At 39.3% G+C, this 15,347-nt stretch overlaps 1 long non-coding RNA gene across 8 annotated transcripts in view; it reads left to right on the forward strand.

Moving 5' to 3' along the window:
- LOC307175547 overlaps positions 1-15,347 on the forward strand; it is a 407,817-nt gene that overhangs the window by 352,507 nt on the left and 39,963 nt on the right. The window contains exon 12 of one of the 8 annotated variants that reach the window (XR_013824364.1): positions 10,834-11,021. The exons of the other annotated variants lie outside the window; for them this stretch is intronic. This is a non-coding gene — a long non-coding RNA (uncharacterized lncRNA). Of the gene's footprint in view, positions 1-10,833; positions 11,022-15,347 lie in introns of those variants that run through there. 8 annotated transcript variants of the gene reach the window in all.

Here is a 15,347-nt window from a genome sequence, read left to right on the forward strand (position 1 = left end):
CTCATCGCTGCAGTGCGCAGGCTTCTCACTGAGGTGGCTTCTCTTGCTGCGGAGCACGGGCTCTAGGCATGCGGGCTTCAGTAGCTGTGGCGCATGGGCTCAGTAGTTGTGGCTCGCAGGCTCAGTAGTGGTGGCTTGCGGGCTCTAGAGTGCAGGCTCAGTAGTTGTGGTGCACGGGCTTAGTTGCTCCGTGGCATGTGGGATCTTCCTGGACCAGGGCTTGAACCCGTGTCCCCTGCACTGGCAGGCAGATTCTTAACCACTGCACCACCAGGGAAGTTCCCCAAGTATTTTAAAAGAAATCTTATTCTTGCTTTGAAGTTATTTATATTTGAGACCAAGTGTATCATTTAATAGTTTGTCATGTTGGTTGTAAAAATATTTTGCCCACTTGCAAAAGGGACTTTTCTACTTTTTAAATGAAATATTCTGTCTCATCAAATAAATATTAGGTTTTAAAAGAATGACTTTAGAGACTATATCTGAGTTTGAGAGATTGTTCTATCTTTACATTATTCATTTATTCATTCTGTTATTTACTGAATGTCTAGCATATACAAAATACCTTTCTAGGCACTAGAGCAATGATTTGCAAGTGAGCAAAATCACGGATTCCTGGATCTACCTTCAGAGATTTTTCTCTCTCGAGTTCTGGAGTGGGGCCCAGGAATGTGAATTCTAGCAAAGCTCCAGTCGGTTCTGAATAATCAGACTATACTTTCAGAGATACTAGTGTAGAAGATGCAAAGATGAATAAGGCAATATTTCTGGTTCAATGAATTTACAGTTATCTATCTCATACTCTTCAAGTAGCCAAATGCATTTTCCTGCTTCTAATTTTCTTCCCTCCTCTCTTCCCCAACTTACTCACCCATTGTCCATATACTCTCTGCAAGGCACAGGGCTGGCATTGGTATATATAAAGATGAAAAAGAAAGACCTCTGCCCTCTAAAAGCATGCATTTATGAAGTTCACAATCATTGAAATTTGCCATGGCAAAGTGAACATAAGCTACATCATGACATATATGCATCTTCTGTAACAGACCCATGTAGGGAAAGTTCCTTATTCCAATTCAGCAGTCTTTTAAATAAGAATCTGCAATTAATTTTCAAGAAGTTCTTTGGTGGGGGAGGAAGTGGTGAGAAAACAAAGAAAAAAACATGTAGATTGCATGTATTTATTTAGCTACTTCTTTGTATTACGCACTGGACCAAGTTCTCAGGAGTATCAAAATTAAAAGTGAGATGATGTTTCTGAGGGATTTTAATATTCATACTGTGTTTAGAGTCCCTTTGGCTCCCAGGAACAGTATACCAAATTAATAATGATGTAAATAATAAAGGCATTAAATTAAATTATATAATAAGAAGCTGGAGGATGGTCATTCCAGACCTAGTTCAGCAGCTCCACATTGTTAAGAGCACTGGGTTGGCAACTCCAAGAGTCTCTTGGGCTTCCCACTTTGTTCACAAGATGGTTCTGCAAATCCAGATATTACATCCTTCATAACCTCATCCAAAGGAAGGGCAATAGAAGAGCCAAGGCCACAAGAGAGCCTCCACATATATCTTTTCCCTTTTGACATGGAGAATATATCTTTCTCGTAGGGTACCAGTATATTTCCCCTTACATCTCATTGGCTAGAGCTGGGTCACATGTCTCATTCCTAGCTGCAAAGGAGGCTGGCAAAGGAAGGGATCAACATTTTTTTTTCAACATAGAATGATTGAAAATAATGATTATAATAATCATTATAATAATTATTATAATAATATAATAATTATTATTATAATCATTATAATAATCCTAAGAATACATTATTTAATCAATTGCTCAATTACATTAGTGCTTCTGGAATAAACAAAAGGAAGGAATACACGTGGTATGCAGGGATATTTAAAGAGAGAGACAGATACAGACTCATTAGAAGGTGGAAGATGAGGTAGACTTAAATTGATAGAGAATAAAGGGGGAAGGCCTTTCAAGTAAGAAAAGAAATTTCAAAATAGGAAGTGACACTAGATGGTCTGTAATGACTAGAAAACATGTGCAAAAATATCAATAGCAGTAAGGTGATATTCTTAACCAATATTTATATCAACATTAGGACAATTTTCTCACTTTCCATGCTACATGACTTTAACTTTACATTAACAATATCTTTTGTGTGAAGCGTGTATATCTGTGTGTGTGTGTGTGTGTGTGTGTGTGTGATAGTTCTTAAGAAGTGTTCCAACTATTTAGACAGAATGGATGCAAGCTAGTCAGTTACAGAAGTTTCCATTCTGTAATGCAGAATAGAAAGGAGACAGGCATATTGTTTCCATTTGATGACTCTCCTAAGGAAGCTTTCTAAGTATCTGGGAAAGATGTACTGATAGTGCTAGAGATCAACCATCAGTGATACTTCAAGCTTCCAAGGCACCAAAATGCTGAGTTATGAGAATTTTGCCAGAATATATGCAAGTGGAAAACAACCAAAGTAGGGCATGATGTGTCTCTGAAATCTGCTGGTTGTGTGAGAATAGCAAAGCCTTAGATAAAGTAATACTTGATCTAATGTGGTATCTCTTCTCTAACTCCAGTTAGTCTGTATCTCACCCTCACGTTGCTTTCCTTTATAGGTCTTGTTAAGGCTCACAGTTATCTTATGGATGTGTTTGTTTACCTGGTTTTTGTCATCTTTCCCCCTACAATAAAACCTCCATGAGGACAGATGTTATATTCTCGTTCACCATCGTATCCCCAGTGCCTGTCACAGGGCTTGTGAACTCTCAATATTTATCATATGAATGCATGAATAAATAAATATTCCTATTTGTTAACTAATTTTGCAGACATTTATTTGAAATCTACAAAGCTGTCCAGCACTAGCTGTCCTTCCATCAGACCCATGATGTGTACGACAAAAGGTGTGATACTGGGTGTGGAGCATGTTCAGCAAAGAATGCATCAAACCAAACATCACCAGGCAATCAGTAAAGAAGAAACATTATTGGAACACCTATAGAACAAAGCCAATAGCTTGTCTCACATTAAGAAAAGCTGATTCATTATCAGCTGTCACCCCCTAGTGGTAAAGAATGTACTTGTCAGGGCTCCACATTTCTGGTTAATTTCAAAAGAAAGGAAAGAAGCCAGAGGCCTTTTGCAGAACAGGGCTTTTGCTATCAATCTCACAACCTATGAAATATATATAATACGTACACACACATACATATATGTAAATTTAGAATGAAAAAGGTTTATGAGTTACACCTTGCCTTAATAATCTGGCTGTTCGTTAACTTATTGGGAAACATAGCTAGAGATGAAAATAACTTGCTTAAAATTCCCTTTGAACCTTGTCTGCTTCTATAATTTCACTTGCTTATGGAACCCGTTCCCAAGAAAGACTTAAAATAGCTATTTATTCACAAAGCCTCTTCAAGTGAAATCTTGTTTTCCTGTTTAAAATTTGACATTTACTCTATGACATTAATAGGTCTTCCAGAAAGCAAGAAAACCATGACAGAGTTACCCTAAAGCTTGATATAGATCAACTTTTTTGGATGAATTTCAGCAAACTACATTTTTTTTTAAAAAACGGTTAAATTCAAGCCAAACCGGTACTTACAAATCATTAGTTGCAAAACAGCAAGTTGCTTAAGTGAATTCAGCATTTCCCTGCCTCCATTCAATCCTAGCCCCCAAAACACCCACAGACACCTATATTTGTATCCATGGGTATAGACTTGAGGAAGGCTTTTACAAAATAAAGCATCCAAAATGATCTCTAATTCTGAAAGCACTAAGAGAGCAGAGAACACGCTTTTCATCCGTACAATTCAGTTTGGCATTTGATTCTCTCACTTAGCTAGAGAGAGTTTATAAGAGAGTTTGAAGTGAGAAGATCATCTGCTTGTAGGTCTTGTTTGAAATGCTTGGGACGTGTGTGTGTGTGTGTGTGTGTGTACTAGCAACATTTTTTTTGAGCATCCATTATATAGCATTCATTGAACTCAGCACGTAACCTTCCTAACTAACCTATGAAATAGACACTACTATTATCACCATTTCACAAATCAGCCTACTCAGATATACTAAATTCCTGGCAGAAGATGACCAACTGTGGGATTAGATCTTACTGGATTCCAATTAGCTATTTTTTCAGCAATGATTGGTACTACTTAGCAGGTGGGAACTGAGTAAGTACAATGGTGTTGGTCATCAAGGGTGCTAGGCAGAATTCAAAAGGCTTCAGGAAATATTTATCTCCTAATGACTAAAAACTGATTGATGAAAATCATTCTGTCTTAAGAAGCAGTGAAACTAATTAATGGCTAAAGTCTTGTAGGGCATCAAAATTATTCTTCTTAATGTTACATTTTAAGTGCCATTATTGATAACCTGAACATATTCTAGAATTTTCTCATTTAACCAAATCTCAATTATTAGTTATTTTGTTGCCAGTTACTTTTTTCCCCCTAAATACAAACCACCCTGTGGTTTCTTTTCGAATCACCAAAATAATAATAATTTAATTAAGGATTTTAGTTACTTTAGTATCAGTTAACTAAGATTTTGTTCTACTAAATTTGTATGGCCATTGGAACTTTCCCATCTATCTAGAAGAAAATTCCCAAGATCTGGAAAATTGGCTGCTGGCCTGGTAGAATTGACAAGAACATGCTAATTGTAGTATCTTCTGTGATACACCAGATGGCGATGGCTCCTTTATATGTATACAAGTGAACCTCAAAGATGTTCAGACTAGTGTGTCAATTAGGCTGGTAAAGAAAGAAAAGTTACAGTCTTAAAGTATTACACTATACGAACTCAACCACCAAAGAAGTAATAATTGGGCTTCCCTGGTGGCGCAGTGGTTGAGAGTCCGCCTGCCGATGCAGGGGACATGGGAACGTGCCCCGGTCCGGGAAGATACCACATGCCGTGGAGCGGCTGGGCCCGTGAGCCTGCGCGTCCGGAGCCTGTGCTCCACAACGGGAGAGGCCACAACAGTGAGAGGCCCGTGTACCGCAAAAAAATAAAAATAAAAAAAGAAGTAATAATTTCCATGAGCCTCAGATATAAAATCTTACATTCTAAGTATCAAGGAAAAAGAAGTACAAGATGATATAGGACTGTTAGAATGGGTAGCTTGTCTTGTCTAATGCTGAAAAATCACTTTTGATACAACTAATCTTTTTGCTAAATATTTCAAAAACAGCATCATATTTGAGCATAGCATTCATCCACTTGGTTTATGGGAAACAGGACAGAGTAGACTGAGTCACTATGTTTGAAAAGAAATGAGTTTCTTCGTTTTCTTGTTGTGGAAGGATTCAAGCATTGCCAGGCGTCTGGATGGAAATGTGACTGTAAAGGTCCATGGTAAAAAAAATAACTTCCATACTAGTTAACCAAATGGATGAGAATTGGGACTGCTTTCATTTCTGGTGATTAAACTATTCCAGATCTTCCTTGATTGGAAACAAACCATTTTCTCAGAGTCTTTGTCAGGTGAGGGAGGTTAAAATTCTATACCTCAGTATTATTGGCTTCCTGTTGTCCCTTAATCTTTTGAAAATGGGCTAAGATTCCTCAGCACTTAGGATGGAGATCTTCACACTGCTCCAGATCTCTAAACCTATTTCAGCACTTAAACCCCAGCAAGCAATAAATATAAAAGGACTCAGAGAAATATATCTAAGGTATCTGTGAGGCAAAAATAAAACCTCTTCATTGGGGGTATCATTGAGAAAAACAAGTTTATTAGAAGAAAGTTACCTCCAAACACTAGGAACCTGGGCTCTAGTCTCACCATTCCCTTAGTCCTTTGTTCTCTCTGGACCTCTGTTATTTCACCCACCAGAAACAGAGACATATACTCGTCTGGGGGTGGGTAAAAGTCATGTCTAATAGTCCTTCCCAAATCTCCTTAGCAAGGCCTACAGAGCAGGCTCCATACTTCACCCCTACAATCACTCTTTAAGACCACTTATCTGTTGTGTTTCCATCGTAACACTTATCATCCTGTAAAATGGTCTTATTTATTTGTTCACTTATTTATTGTCTATGTCCTCTTTGTAAGAGGGGGAAAAGAAACTCTTCCTCTACCCTCTTAGATTGTCCCTGGGGCCCTGGAAATTAAACTGACAAAAGACAGATTAACAAGAGAAGGAGGTTTATTTCATATGTATATGGGGGGCCTCAAGAAATGAAGTAAAAATCCCAAAGAAGCAGTTAGATCCAGGGGCTTATATACCATTTTAACAAAACAATAAATTTGTGGGAAAATGACAAAACAAAGGAAAAGGGGGTTAGGTGTTTAGGAGCAGTAAATTGTGAGATATATGGGGGAAACTAATGGAAGATAAGAATTATTTCAGAAAGGTTCGTTTGTGCAGGTTCGTCTTGGCGCTGTCTCCATCTCAGGTGATTAAGGCTGTTTTTCTCCTCCTGGTATGGGAGAGGGGGGAGGGGACATCTTCACAAAGGGAATTTTATACTCTGCCTTTAGACAGATGGGGAGGGATAGAGAGCTTTTACCAGCATCTGCTGTTTCTTAATTCAGCACAAAATAATCTTTATGCCAAAGTGGCATATTTTGGGGTAGCGTATTCTGATCCCCTTCACCTTCTAGAATACAAGCTCTGGAACATCTAGAATACACTCAGGAACCCATCTTGTTCGCTGCTGTATTGGGAGGACATAGAACAGTGCCTGGTGCATGGGAGAACTCAATAAGTAATGTGGAATACATGAATAAATGAATTTTCTCAATAAATAACGTTGAGTACATGAAGGAATGAATGTATGACTTATGAACTTTTGCTCTTCTAAACAAGTTTGTTCCAGCGTCTCTTGTTAGCTGATGGGTTCCTGAAGAGATTAAAGTTGCTCAAGGAGGCTGTCCAGAGTTTGTGTTCTGCAATGGAGACACAAATTTTGTTCTGATTTCTAGTTATACTTCCTTGTGGGTGAGTAATGTCTTATTCCACCATGCTTGAACTGATGCAGACTCTCCTGCTTCGTGTGGAAACAGTTCAGTACAGTTTTCTGAGTAGGTAAGGTCAGTGCCTGATTTCAGTGCTTGCCCTGCTTGCTGAGATTCTTGATGCTTCCATTCCATTGGCTTCAGATCTTATTAATATATCAGACAGAAAATTCAAGGAGGCTCTTGAGCTATTTAAACTCCAGGGTGAATGAATCGATCAGGCTCTTCCTGAGAGGAGGCATTAATTTAGAGAGGAACAACATGCAGTTGATGAGTATCTAATGCTGACTGTACCCAAAACATCTTCCTATGCGTTATAGTTTAGTGGCAGACCAGCCTCACCAATACCTCTCTACCTACAACGTACCTTGATTTGTTTTACATTTGATTCTTACTTCCCCAGTTTTGAGGGAGGAAAAAAAAAGTTTGGTGTTTTGAAAGATCCTTTGAGCAATCTTGGAGCTGAAAGATATCTTACTGATCAACTAATACAGTGTTTGCCAAACTTGTCCGAACTAAGTATCACCAAGGAGCTGGTTAAAATGTTAATTCTCAGGCCTCACCCTGCTGATTCAGATTCAATAGGCTTGGGTGAGGCAAGGGAATATCCGTAGTTTTAAAAAGTGCCCCAGGTGATCCTCATGTTCAAGCAAGTTTGGGAAACACAAATCTAACATACCCTTGCACTTATCAGATGAAGAAACTGAGGCTTAGAAAGGCCTGGCTGTTCATTTGGGTCACATGGCTCAAGAATCTTCATGTTCCTTGACCTGGATTCTTTGTCTTATGCCAAGCTGCCTCCACTAAATCACATCCTCCTAAAAAAACACAAAACAAGCAAACAAAAAACTCTTAAAACACATGCAACAGGAGAACTGAGCACCCAAAAATGTCCTCAGTGTTTCCGATGAAAATGTTAGCTGACTTCTTTAAACATTCCCTCATTGTGAAACATCTTTTTTTCCAAAAGCTCTCTACTTATAATGTGTGTGTGGTCCACATTAACATTCAGACTTTAAAAGCAAACCCTGCAAATGACATCTCAAGATGTTCTCTGAACCAGTTTTATGGCTCTTTGGAGTCAGCCATCAGTCTCTTAAATCCTTATCTGGTTTCTCATCACCTATCACTTGGTTTATCTGGTGAGTAAAGAATGTAGCAAGGTAGGTGTTCAGAGCAGGTTTTTTGGGGTTTTTTATTCTTTTTTTTTTTATCATCAGGAACTTAAAAACAATTACTAATCTGCTTTTACTAATGCAGTCCATCTGTGCATGAGAAATTTATGTGGTTTTTCCTAATAAGGACATCATATTCTCCATATATTTAAATGCTTAATATTCGCAATCAAAGAGACAGAAATATCCAACCAGACCCAATTCTTAAAAAACAGAGTTGAAAGCAGATGATTCAGCTGACTTTAGATGACTCAGCCCGCCTTGATAGCCAAAGTTGGTGAGTCATCTGTCTACTGTCTGAGGGAATTCATTTTAGGAATCCGAATTCCAGCAAACTCCAAAAGCTCATTAAGCTCATTAGTAACTCATTGGTTCTGTTTGAACTATCGTAGCCTTTTCCTTCACCCTGTTTTTATCCCTCCTCCGAGAAATCCAAGCTGAACTTAGCAATATCAAACAGTAGGTCCTACAAGGAACATCCCACATCTAGGGTGAACTTGTACTTTCTTCTGGTTTAATTTCCCTGGTGACCTGGGCTTTCAGGGGAAGCCCAAAGTGTGGAATGGTTTTGCTGGGGACAGATCCTTAGATTTGCTAAACCTCATGATGAATGAAAAGTAAGTAGAAATAAATGCCTAGTTTAGGGGTACTGCGAGAGGGCTCGATGTAAACTTTAGAGCTAATAATAAAATCTTCTGGGAACTGATTTTTTTTAATACTATTTGAGATAAAGAAGTTATGTTTTCTAATTAGATTCTCTTCACTCTTACTGATATATTGGAAAGTCCTTCAGGCCTTGAACCTTATATTGATTCACTATTGCAAAGTTGCTCAGCTTCTGTCACTATAATAGTAATAGTTACTATTGTTTCTTGAGCATTCACTTTTTACCTAGCATTGCACTAAGTTGAAAATATGGAAGGACTAATTTACTCACAGTGGTCTAAAAAGACAGTGGTCTTTAAGGAATTTTAAAATATTAATTATTTGTGTAAGTGAGGGATTTAGAAAGAGAATCCAGAAAATGTCAATGGTCAGTCTTTCTATGCTAGGTTTGTAAATACCAAGGCACCCATTCAGTGAAATACTTTCTGAGTATCAGACTCCAAGGTGAAAAAGACCAAAGTTGTTCAAAATATAGGAGCAACACTGACATTCTATCATCCCTAAGATTGTTTTTTACTATGGAAGATTCTGAGGGCTAAGTCAAGGAGAGTATTGGCTCAAATTCCTCCTGGAGCTGATGAACATATGTCTTGGGCCAAATCACAAAGGCAATGTGGAAAACATGAAAACTGTTCTCCTAAAATATCTTCTATTTGCCTCTCAGCATCCAGCAATGCTAATCTGGGCAAAGGCTTACCTCCTCGTCAACAGAGCCCATGTTCAAAGGGCCATGACTTCCAGACTTGACCAGCATCTGCTCATGAACAATACTACTAGAAGCCTAATTGACAGCAAATCACATATAACCATTCTAAAAGATAGTTTTCTAAAAGATCTTCCAACACTTTACAGACAGGAAAGCTGAGATCTCAAAAGGTGATTTGTCCAAGATCACAATGTCGTTTGTGACCAACTGTAACATGACCTTGGGTCTCCTGTTCTTTCCTCTACATCAAATCTTCTTTTTTTTAAGTGTCATTTTTGGATCTCAATATCATTATTGGAGTCTCTGTTTGCACAGGGTACTAAGAAAAAAAAGAAGCAACAACAAAAAAATAACAAATGCACTTAAGCCTCTCCAGTTAAAATGGCAGAATGGAAAATTTATCAGATGGTTCTTTTTGTGAAACCCTCTTTAAAATATTACCCATTCTTTATTCTTATATCCAGAAGCTCTTTCTCTGTTATGCTTTGTCCTTATCATTGAAAGATTATTTTGTGACACATACGCTTAGACCTATAAATTCATCGTAAACATACACTCCAGAAAGTATCCTGGGATCTACAGTGGGGCAATGATTGAAACCATCAAAAACAGGATATATCCATCAGTAGGGGACCAATTTTTAAAATTACATTAGAGATATACATAGACTATGTTGCTGTTAAAAAAGGAAAGGAAAGGAAAGAAAAGAGAGGTTCAGGACATATTGTAAAGTGAACTAAGAACAGTATGCATGTATGTAGTCTGGGTCCATGTGGGTTTGTTTTTAAGTGTTCATATACATATATCTTTGTTTCTGCGTAGAATATTCAGGAAGGATACCTAAGAGCAGTAGTGTTTTCTATTAGTAATGCTATTAGCATCATTACTTGATAATAATTTCACAAGTAATAAGAAAGAGCAGGCAGGGGGAAGGCCATTGTGTTTTTCAAAATCTGGGGATGTTGGTCAAAATCAATAGATTTGTTGACCTATTTGTAAAAAGTTAGTCCTCCCGGGCAGGGCTGCTGAAACTGCAACCAGGGAACATAATAGAGACAGACAGTGAAACACCTGACTTTTACCAACAGCTTTGGTTTTCCCCCTTGGCCAAACACATTAAGAGCCATTTAAAAAGGAAACACTATAATTACACCCTACATGATAAATAAAAACAGCAGCAAAATGATAGGATTAGACTCTTAATCCTTATTACCACCTACTTAGAAGACGGGTGCGACAGCCACTCATTCGGGAATACACCTGAGGCCACACCTTATTTGTCATATTACATCTTGTTTGTCAGATACCTTATGCTTGGTGTTCCAGCGCAAAGGAACATAACCAGAGAAATTCCACCCAGCAAGCTCTCCAGCTGAGCTGAGTATCTGCATAGCCCCAGAAACTTTGCTGGCGCCTCTTCTTCCTTCCCATTTGGCAGCTTGCACTTCGGTGGTGAGTGATGCAGGATTGTGATGCAAGAACACTTCCTGTTCTCTCCAGAGCATTAGCTTTATGGCACATAAAGCTTAAAAGATAGGAACTTCGCAAGGGTCCATTCCATTCTATTTCTATTATATTAGTTATACTATATTATATATCTTAAAATAAGAAGGGCTTTCACCCTTGTTTTCTTGGGAGAAGCTCATGGAAATACAATCTTTGAAACCCTTTTTCAAAAGCAATTTCAGGTCTGTAAAACAAGAACCTTAAAACTGTCTTTACTTTTTTATCTAACAGTTTTACGTCTATAATTCCATCTCTATCAAATCATCCAAGAGATAGACAAGATTTAGGTACAAGGATGTTCTTTAACTTTTTATTATCACAGTGAAATCATTCTTTTGTTGAATAGTAAGAGTTAAATCAGCTACAGTAATTCATAGGATAGAATAATATAGTGTCATTAAGAATATTAATGACAAGATTCATATAAACTATGCACACACAATATCAGTCTAATTTTTTTATTTATAATGTTAACTGTTGCTCTTTCTGAGATTTGGCATGATTTTATGCTTTCCTGTACTTTGTAAGTTTCCTTCAATGACTATTTCTTTCATTACCAGAAAAACAAATGTAAAAATGTCACTGATCCTCATAAGAGTTTGCTCAGTTTTTACCACCTGCCCTTTGAGAACTGGTGATTGGCTCCAGTCAGCCCTCACCTAGGATTTGGCCCACACTCACCATAACCTTAGCATCACCTCATTCTAAGCATGCCGGCAGAACTGAGCTGGAACCTGAGTAAGCCTCAGTGGTAAGCAGTGCTAGTGCAAAAACACCAGCACTTTACCTTTTCCCCAGTTCCAATTATGACTCCTAGTAGTAGGCAAAACATCCAGCTTCAAACTCTCTTAGTTTCTGATAGGCAAAAGAGAGACAACAGCCCCAAACCCATCGATAGAGAAGAAGTTCATTTCTCCCCCGACGTTATAAGCCAGGTATTGAAACTTTCAGAAAGGTTAGAAGAATGGCACATTTGATGTTACAATGTCCCCAATAAATTGAACTGTGGAAAGCTAAGATATGGATAACCAGGGAGTCACACACACATAAACACACACACACACACACACACACACACACACACACAGTTGAAGAGTAATAAATTGACTCCCAACTTGTCATTTATCTAACCAACAGTTAGATAAATTTGTTCATCTTCTAGTTTATTAAAAAGGTCAAAAGCTAGTTCTATTTGTTGTTTAGAGTAGATCCTCATTTAAGCATTTTGTAAAAGGACATCAGAAGGACTCAGAAATCCCTAAGGAAGTTTATCTTAAACAATTTATTTAAATGGCAGATATGCTTATAAGGTGTTACGGAAAGACCCGAACAAATTTTTTGCCCAACCCAATAATTTGGTTTTTAACACAAGCCACTTTGAGATCCTCAAGGCTAGGTGCTTGAGGATCAGTATTTAATAGCAATCAGTATTTATTTAGTCAACACTAGCAATGTGTGAAACAGTATTTCTCAAGTGGGCCAAGGCTGAGATTGGGGCATACACTATTGGACATGCACAATAGGCAACATGATGACAAGCACTCCCACTTCTCACTCTGTGCATCCACAGGTTTACATGGAGGCTGGGGAGATTCCTGGGAGAACTCAGTGTCCATAACTAGAGCTGACACACAGAGGCATTTCTGGTTGGAGACAGAACCAATTGCACAGAGAGACAGAGAATGCAGAAACGTGCTAGAGCCAGTTCCTATCAGTTAAAGAGAGCCCAGTGTGGGCCTCTCTTCCCAGCTCCCCATTCGGTGACTGTGCGTTGGTAGTCATGAAATTGGCCATGGTGTGAGCATTTACACCAAGGAAAATGGCAAGTGCTATAAATTGGGGCCTTCCTCACCCCTACCCCCCAAGCCAGTTATAAAACATCTACTAGCACACCACTGGGAGAGCCTCTGAAAGAGAGCACATCTAGGGAAGGAGATTCTGGAGTGACAAGCCACATTCAGCATTACTCGAATGAGTTTCAGCCCCACCAATCCTGGAGACCACTGTGTGCTCTGGGAGGGCCCCTCTATGGGCCCCTCTAATGTTGGGTTGGAAGGAAAGGGCATGAGACCCAGCATCTTTGAGTACATGTCTACATCCCATGGGTCTTCTAAAAATCTAATATTTCCAGTCTGTCAATAGTACTATCAGTGTTCTCACTAAAGAGCTGGGGTAGAAGAGGCCACATAAGGTGAATATCATAGTATCCATGTCTCAGCATGTTTCCTGCTAGGTCCTGTCTCTGGAAAGACCAAGGGAATTAATCACATAGGATCAATCACAGAGCAAGCCTGGTGAGGGATAGTGTAAAAACTGGTTCTCTGCCTTAACCTGTGGTGGAAGCTACAGAGTTCCTGTACCACCCTTGATTTTCCATCACACTGACCTCTGTGATGTTCAAATAAAGTGAATGCAGAAATTTTTCATAAGTTTAGGTCTTCCATGGCTGATTTTTCAGCAACTCTGAAGACTGTTCCGCAAGAGGGAGGCTCTGATCTATAGCACTGGTACCTACCACAGCAACAGAGCCAAGGAGCTGCCTCCTAGCATCTGTAGAGTGTTAGCAGAGAGGGACGGGAGCCATTTCCCTCCTCGTTTCATAGACTGAACAGGAGCAAATGCAGGGTGATTAGTGGGGGTCAGCATTCCTCTGGGGTAACACTGTGAAGTGAAATAGCGCAGTACACAAATTACCAAGGCAGGATGTAAAAGGAAAATTACAAAGTGTTATGGGAGCACAGTGGGGAAATAGTGTTTCCTGCTGGGAGAAATCAGAAAACTTCCCAGGGGGAACTAATATTTGAACTGGGACTTAAAGGCTAAATACAATTTCAATAATAGATATGGAAAAAAGGGAATGTTTGGCAAAATGTATTGTAGGTTGTGAAAACAGCATAGACAGAGTACTACTATATTGTTTATATTGTTCATTTTCTATATACTATGATGTTTGGACATCTTACAAACCTTTCTGGCTGAGTAGAGACTGCCTCTCCTGGGGCTAACCAGTAGAGATAGCAAAAGACCCAGCTGCGAGCAGGCCTTTGACATGCAAATTTACCATTCCAGAGCCCTACCTCCTCTTCTGGCCCCTACACCCGTGGAGGCAACATTCTTCTGCTTTAATCATCTCAGGGCCAAGTGCCAGGCAACCAGGGACCACCACGAAGGCATAGAGCCTGCCAAAGTTATTCAAACTAGCCAATCCTAAACTATCTCCCCTGGCCGGCCTGGCCTTTCCCAGGGAAACCCCTTAAAGGCTCTAGTTCTGGCTTTCCTCTGGCTCCTGTCATCTGCCAGCTGATCAAAACCTGGTGTTCCTCCCATGGCCCTGCCTGGTGTGGCGTGCCTCTGTCTCTAGGATCAGTCATTATAACACACTTGCTTTTCCTGAGCTTCTCCTGTGCCCCTCTTGTGGCCATACCTGACTGACCACCTCATAAAAGAACAACGAACTACTATAAAGGAAGAAAGTTCTGGGTATGTTCAGGAGACTGGAACTTGGCCTGTGCATGTTTAGGAGGGGAGACTGAAGGGCAGTTGACTAGATCATGGAGGACCTGGACTGCTATGGCGACGAACAGACCACAGAGGCATCTGAACGTGGAAGAGGCAGGTGCAGAGCTATATTTCTGGTTAGTGGGGCACTGGACAAGGCTGGAGATGGGAAACCAAAAACAGCTGGAGTCATCCAGATAAGCATGCATGGAGACACTGAGAGAGAGAAGGCGGGGTCAAGAACTAGACATCAGTGACATCATTAATAAAGGAAGTGAACTACATAATCAGGATTGGAGACAAAGATGAAGAGTCTGGTTCTTGAATTACAAGAATAAAACCCCTGTATAGGCTTTAGCATCAAGGGAGGGATTCATATATTTTGATTTTGACAGGTTACCATTACAGAGTCAAAATGAAAACCTGGTTGTTTTGACCTGCACTTCTTTTATTGTAACAGACTTGAGCATATCTTTATTCATTCATTAATTCAACAAATAATTAACTCCTACTTTGTTCCAGGTACCAGTCTGGTGTGAGGGATATAGCAGTAAGCACAAGAGACAAAGTTCCCTGAGCTTATGAACGTTGCCTTCTAATGGGGAGAAATGAACAATAACCAAATAAATAAGAAAAAAAATAGTATAGCCAATAGTTGTAAGTACCAGAAGAAAAGTAAAGTGGGGAAGGGGAATAGGAAATGCTGGCAGTCAGGGGAGCAATTTTGAATAGGGGATGCCTCATAAGAAAGTGACATATAAGCAAAAGCTTCATAGGTGAAGGTGTGAATGTAAAGGATAGATATCTGGGGAA

Source organism: Stenella coeruleoalba (genome assembly GCF_951394435.1).
Source record: "Stenella coeruleoalba genome assembly, chromosome: 16".
Lineage (NCBI taxonomy): Eukaryota > Metazoa > Chordata > Mammalia > Artiodactyla > Delphinidae > Stenella > Stenella coeruleoalba.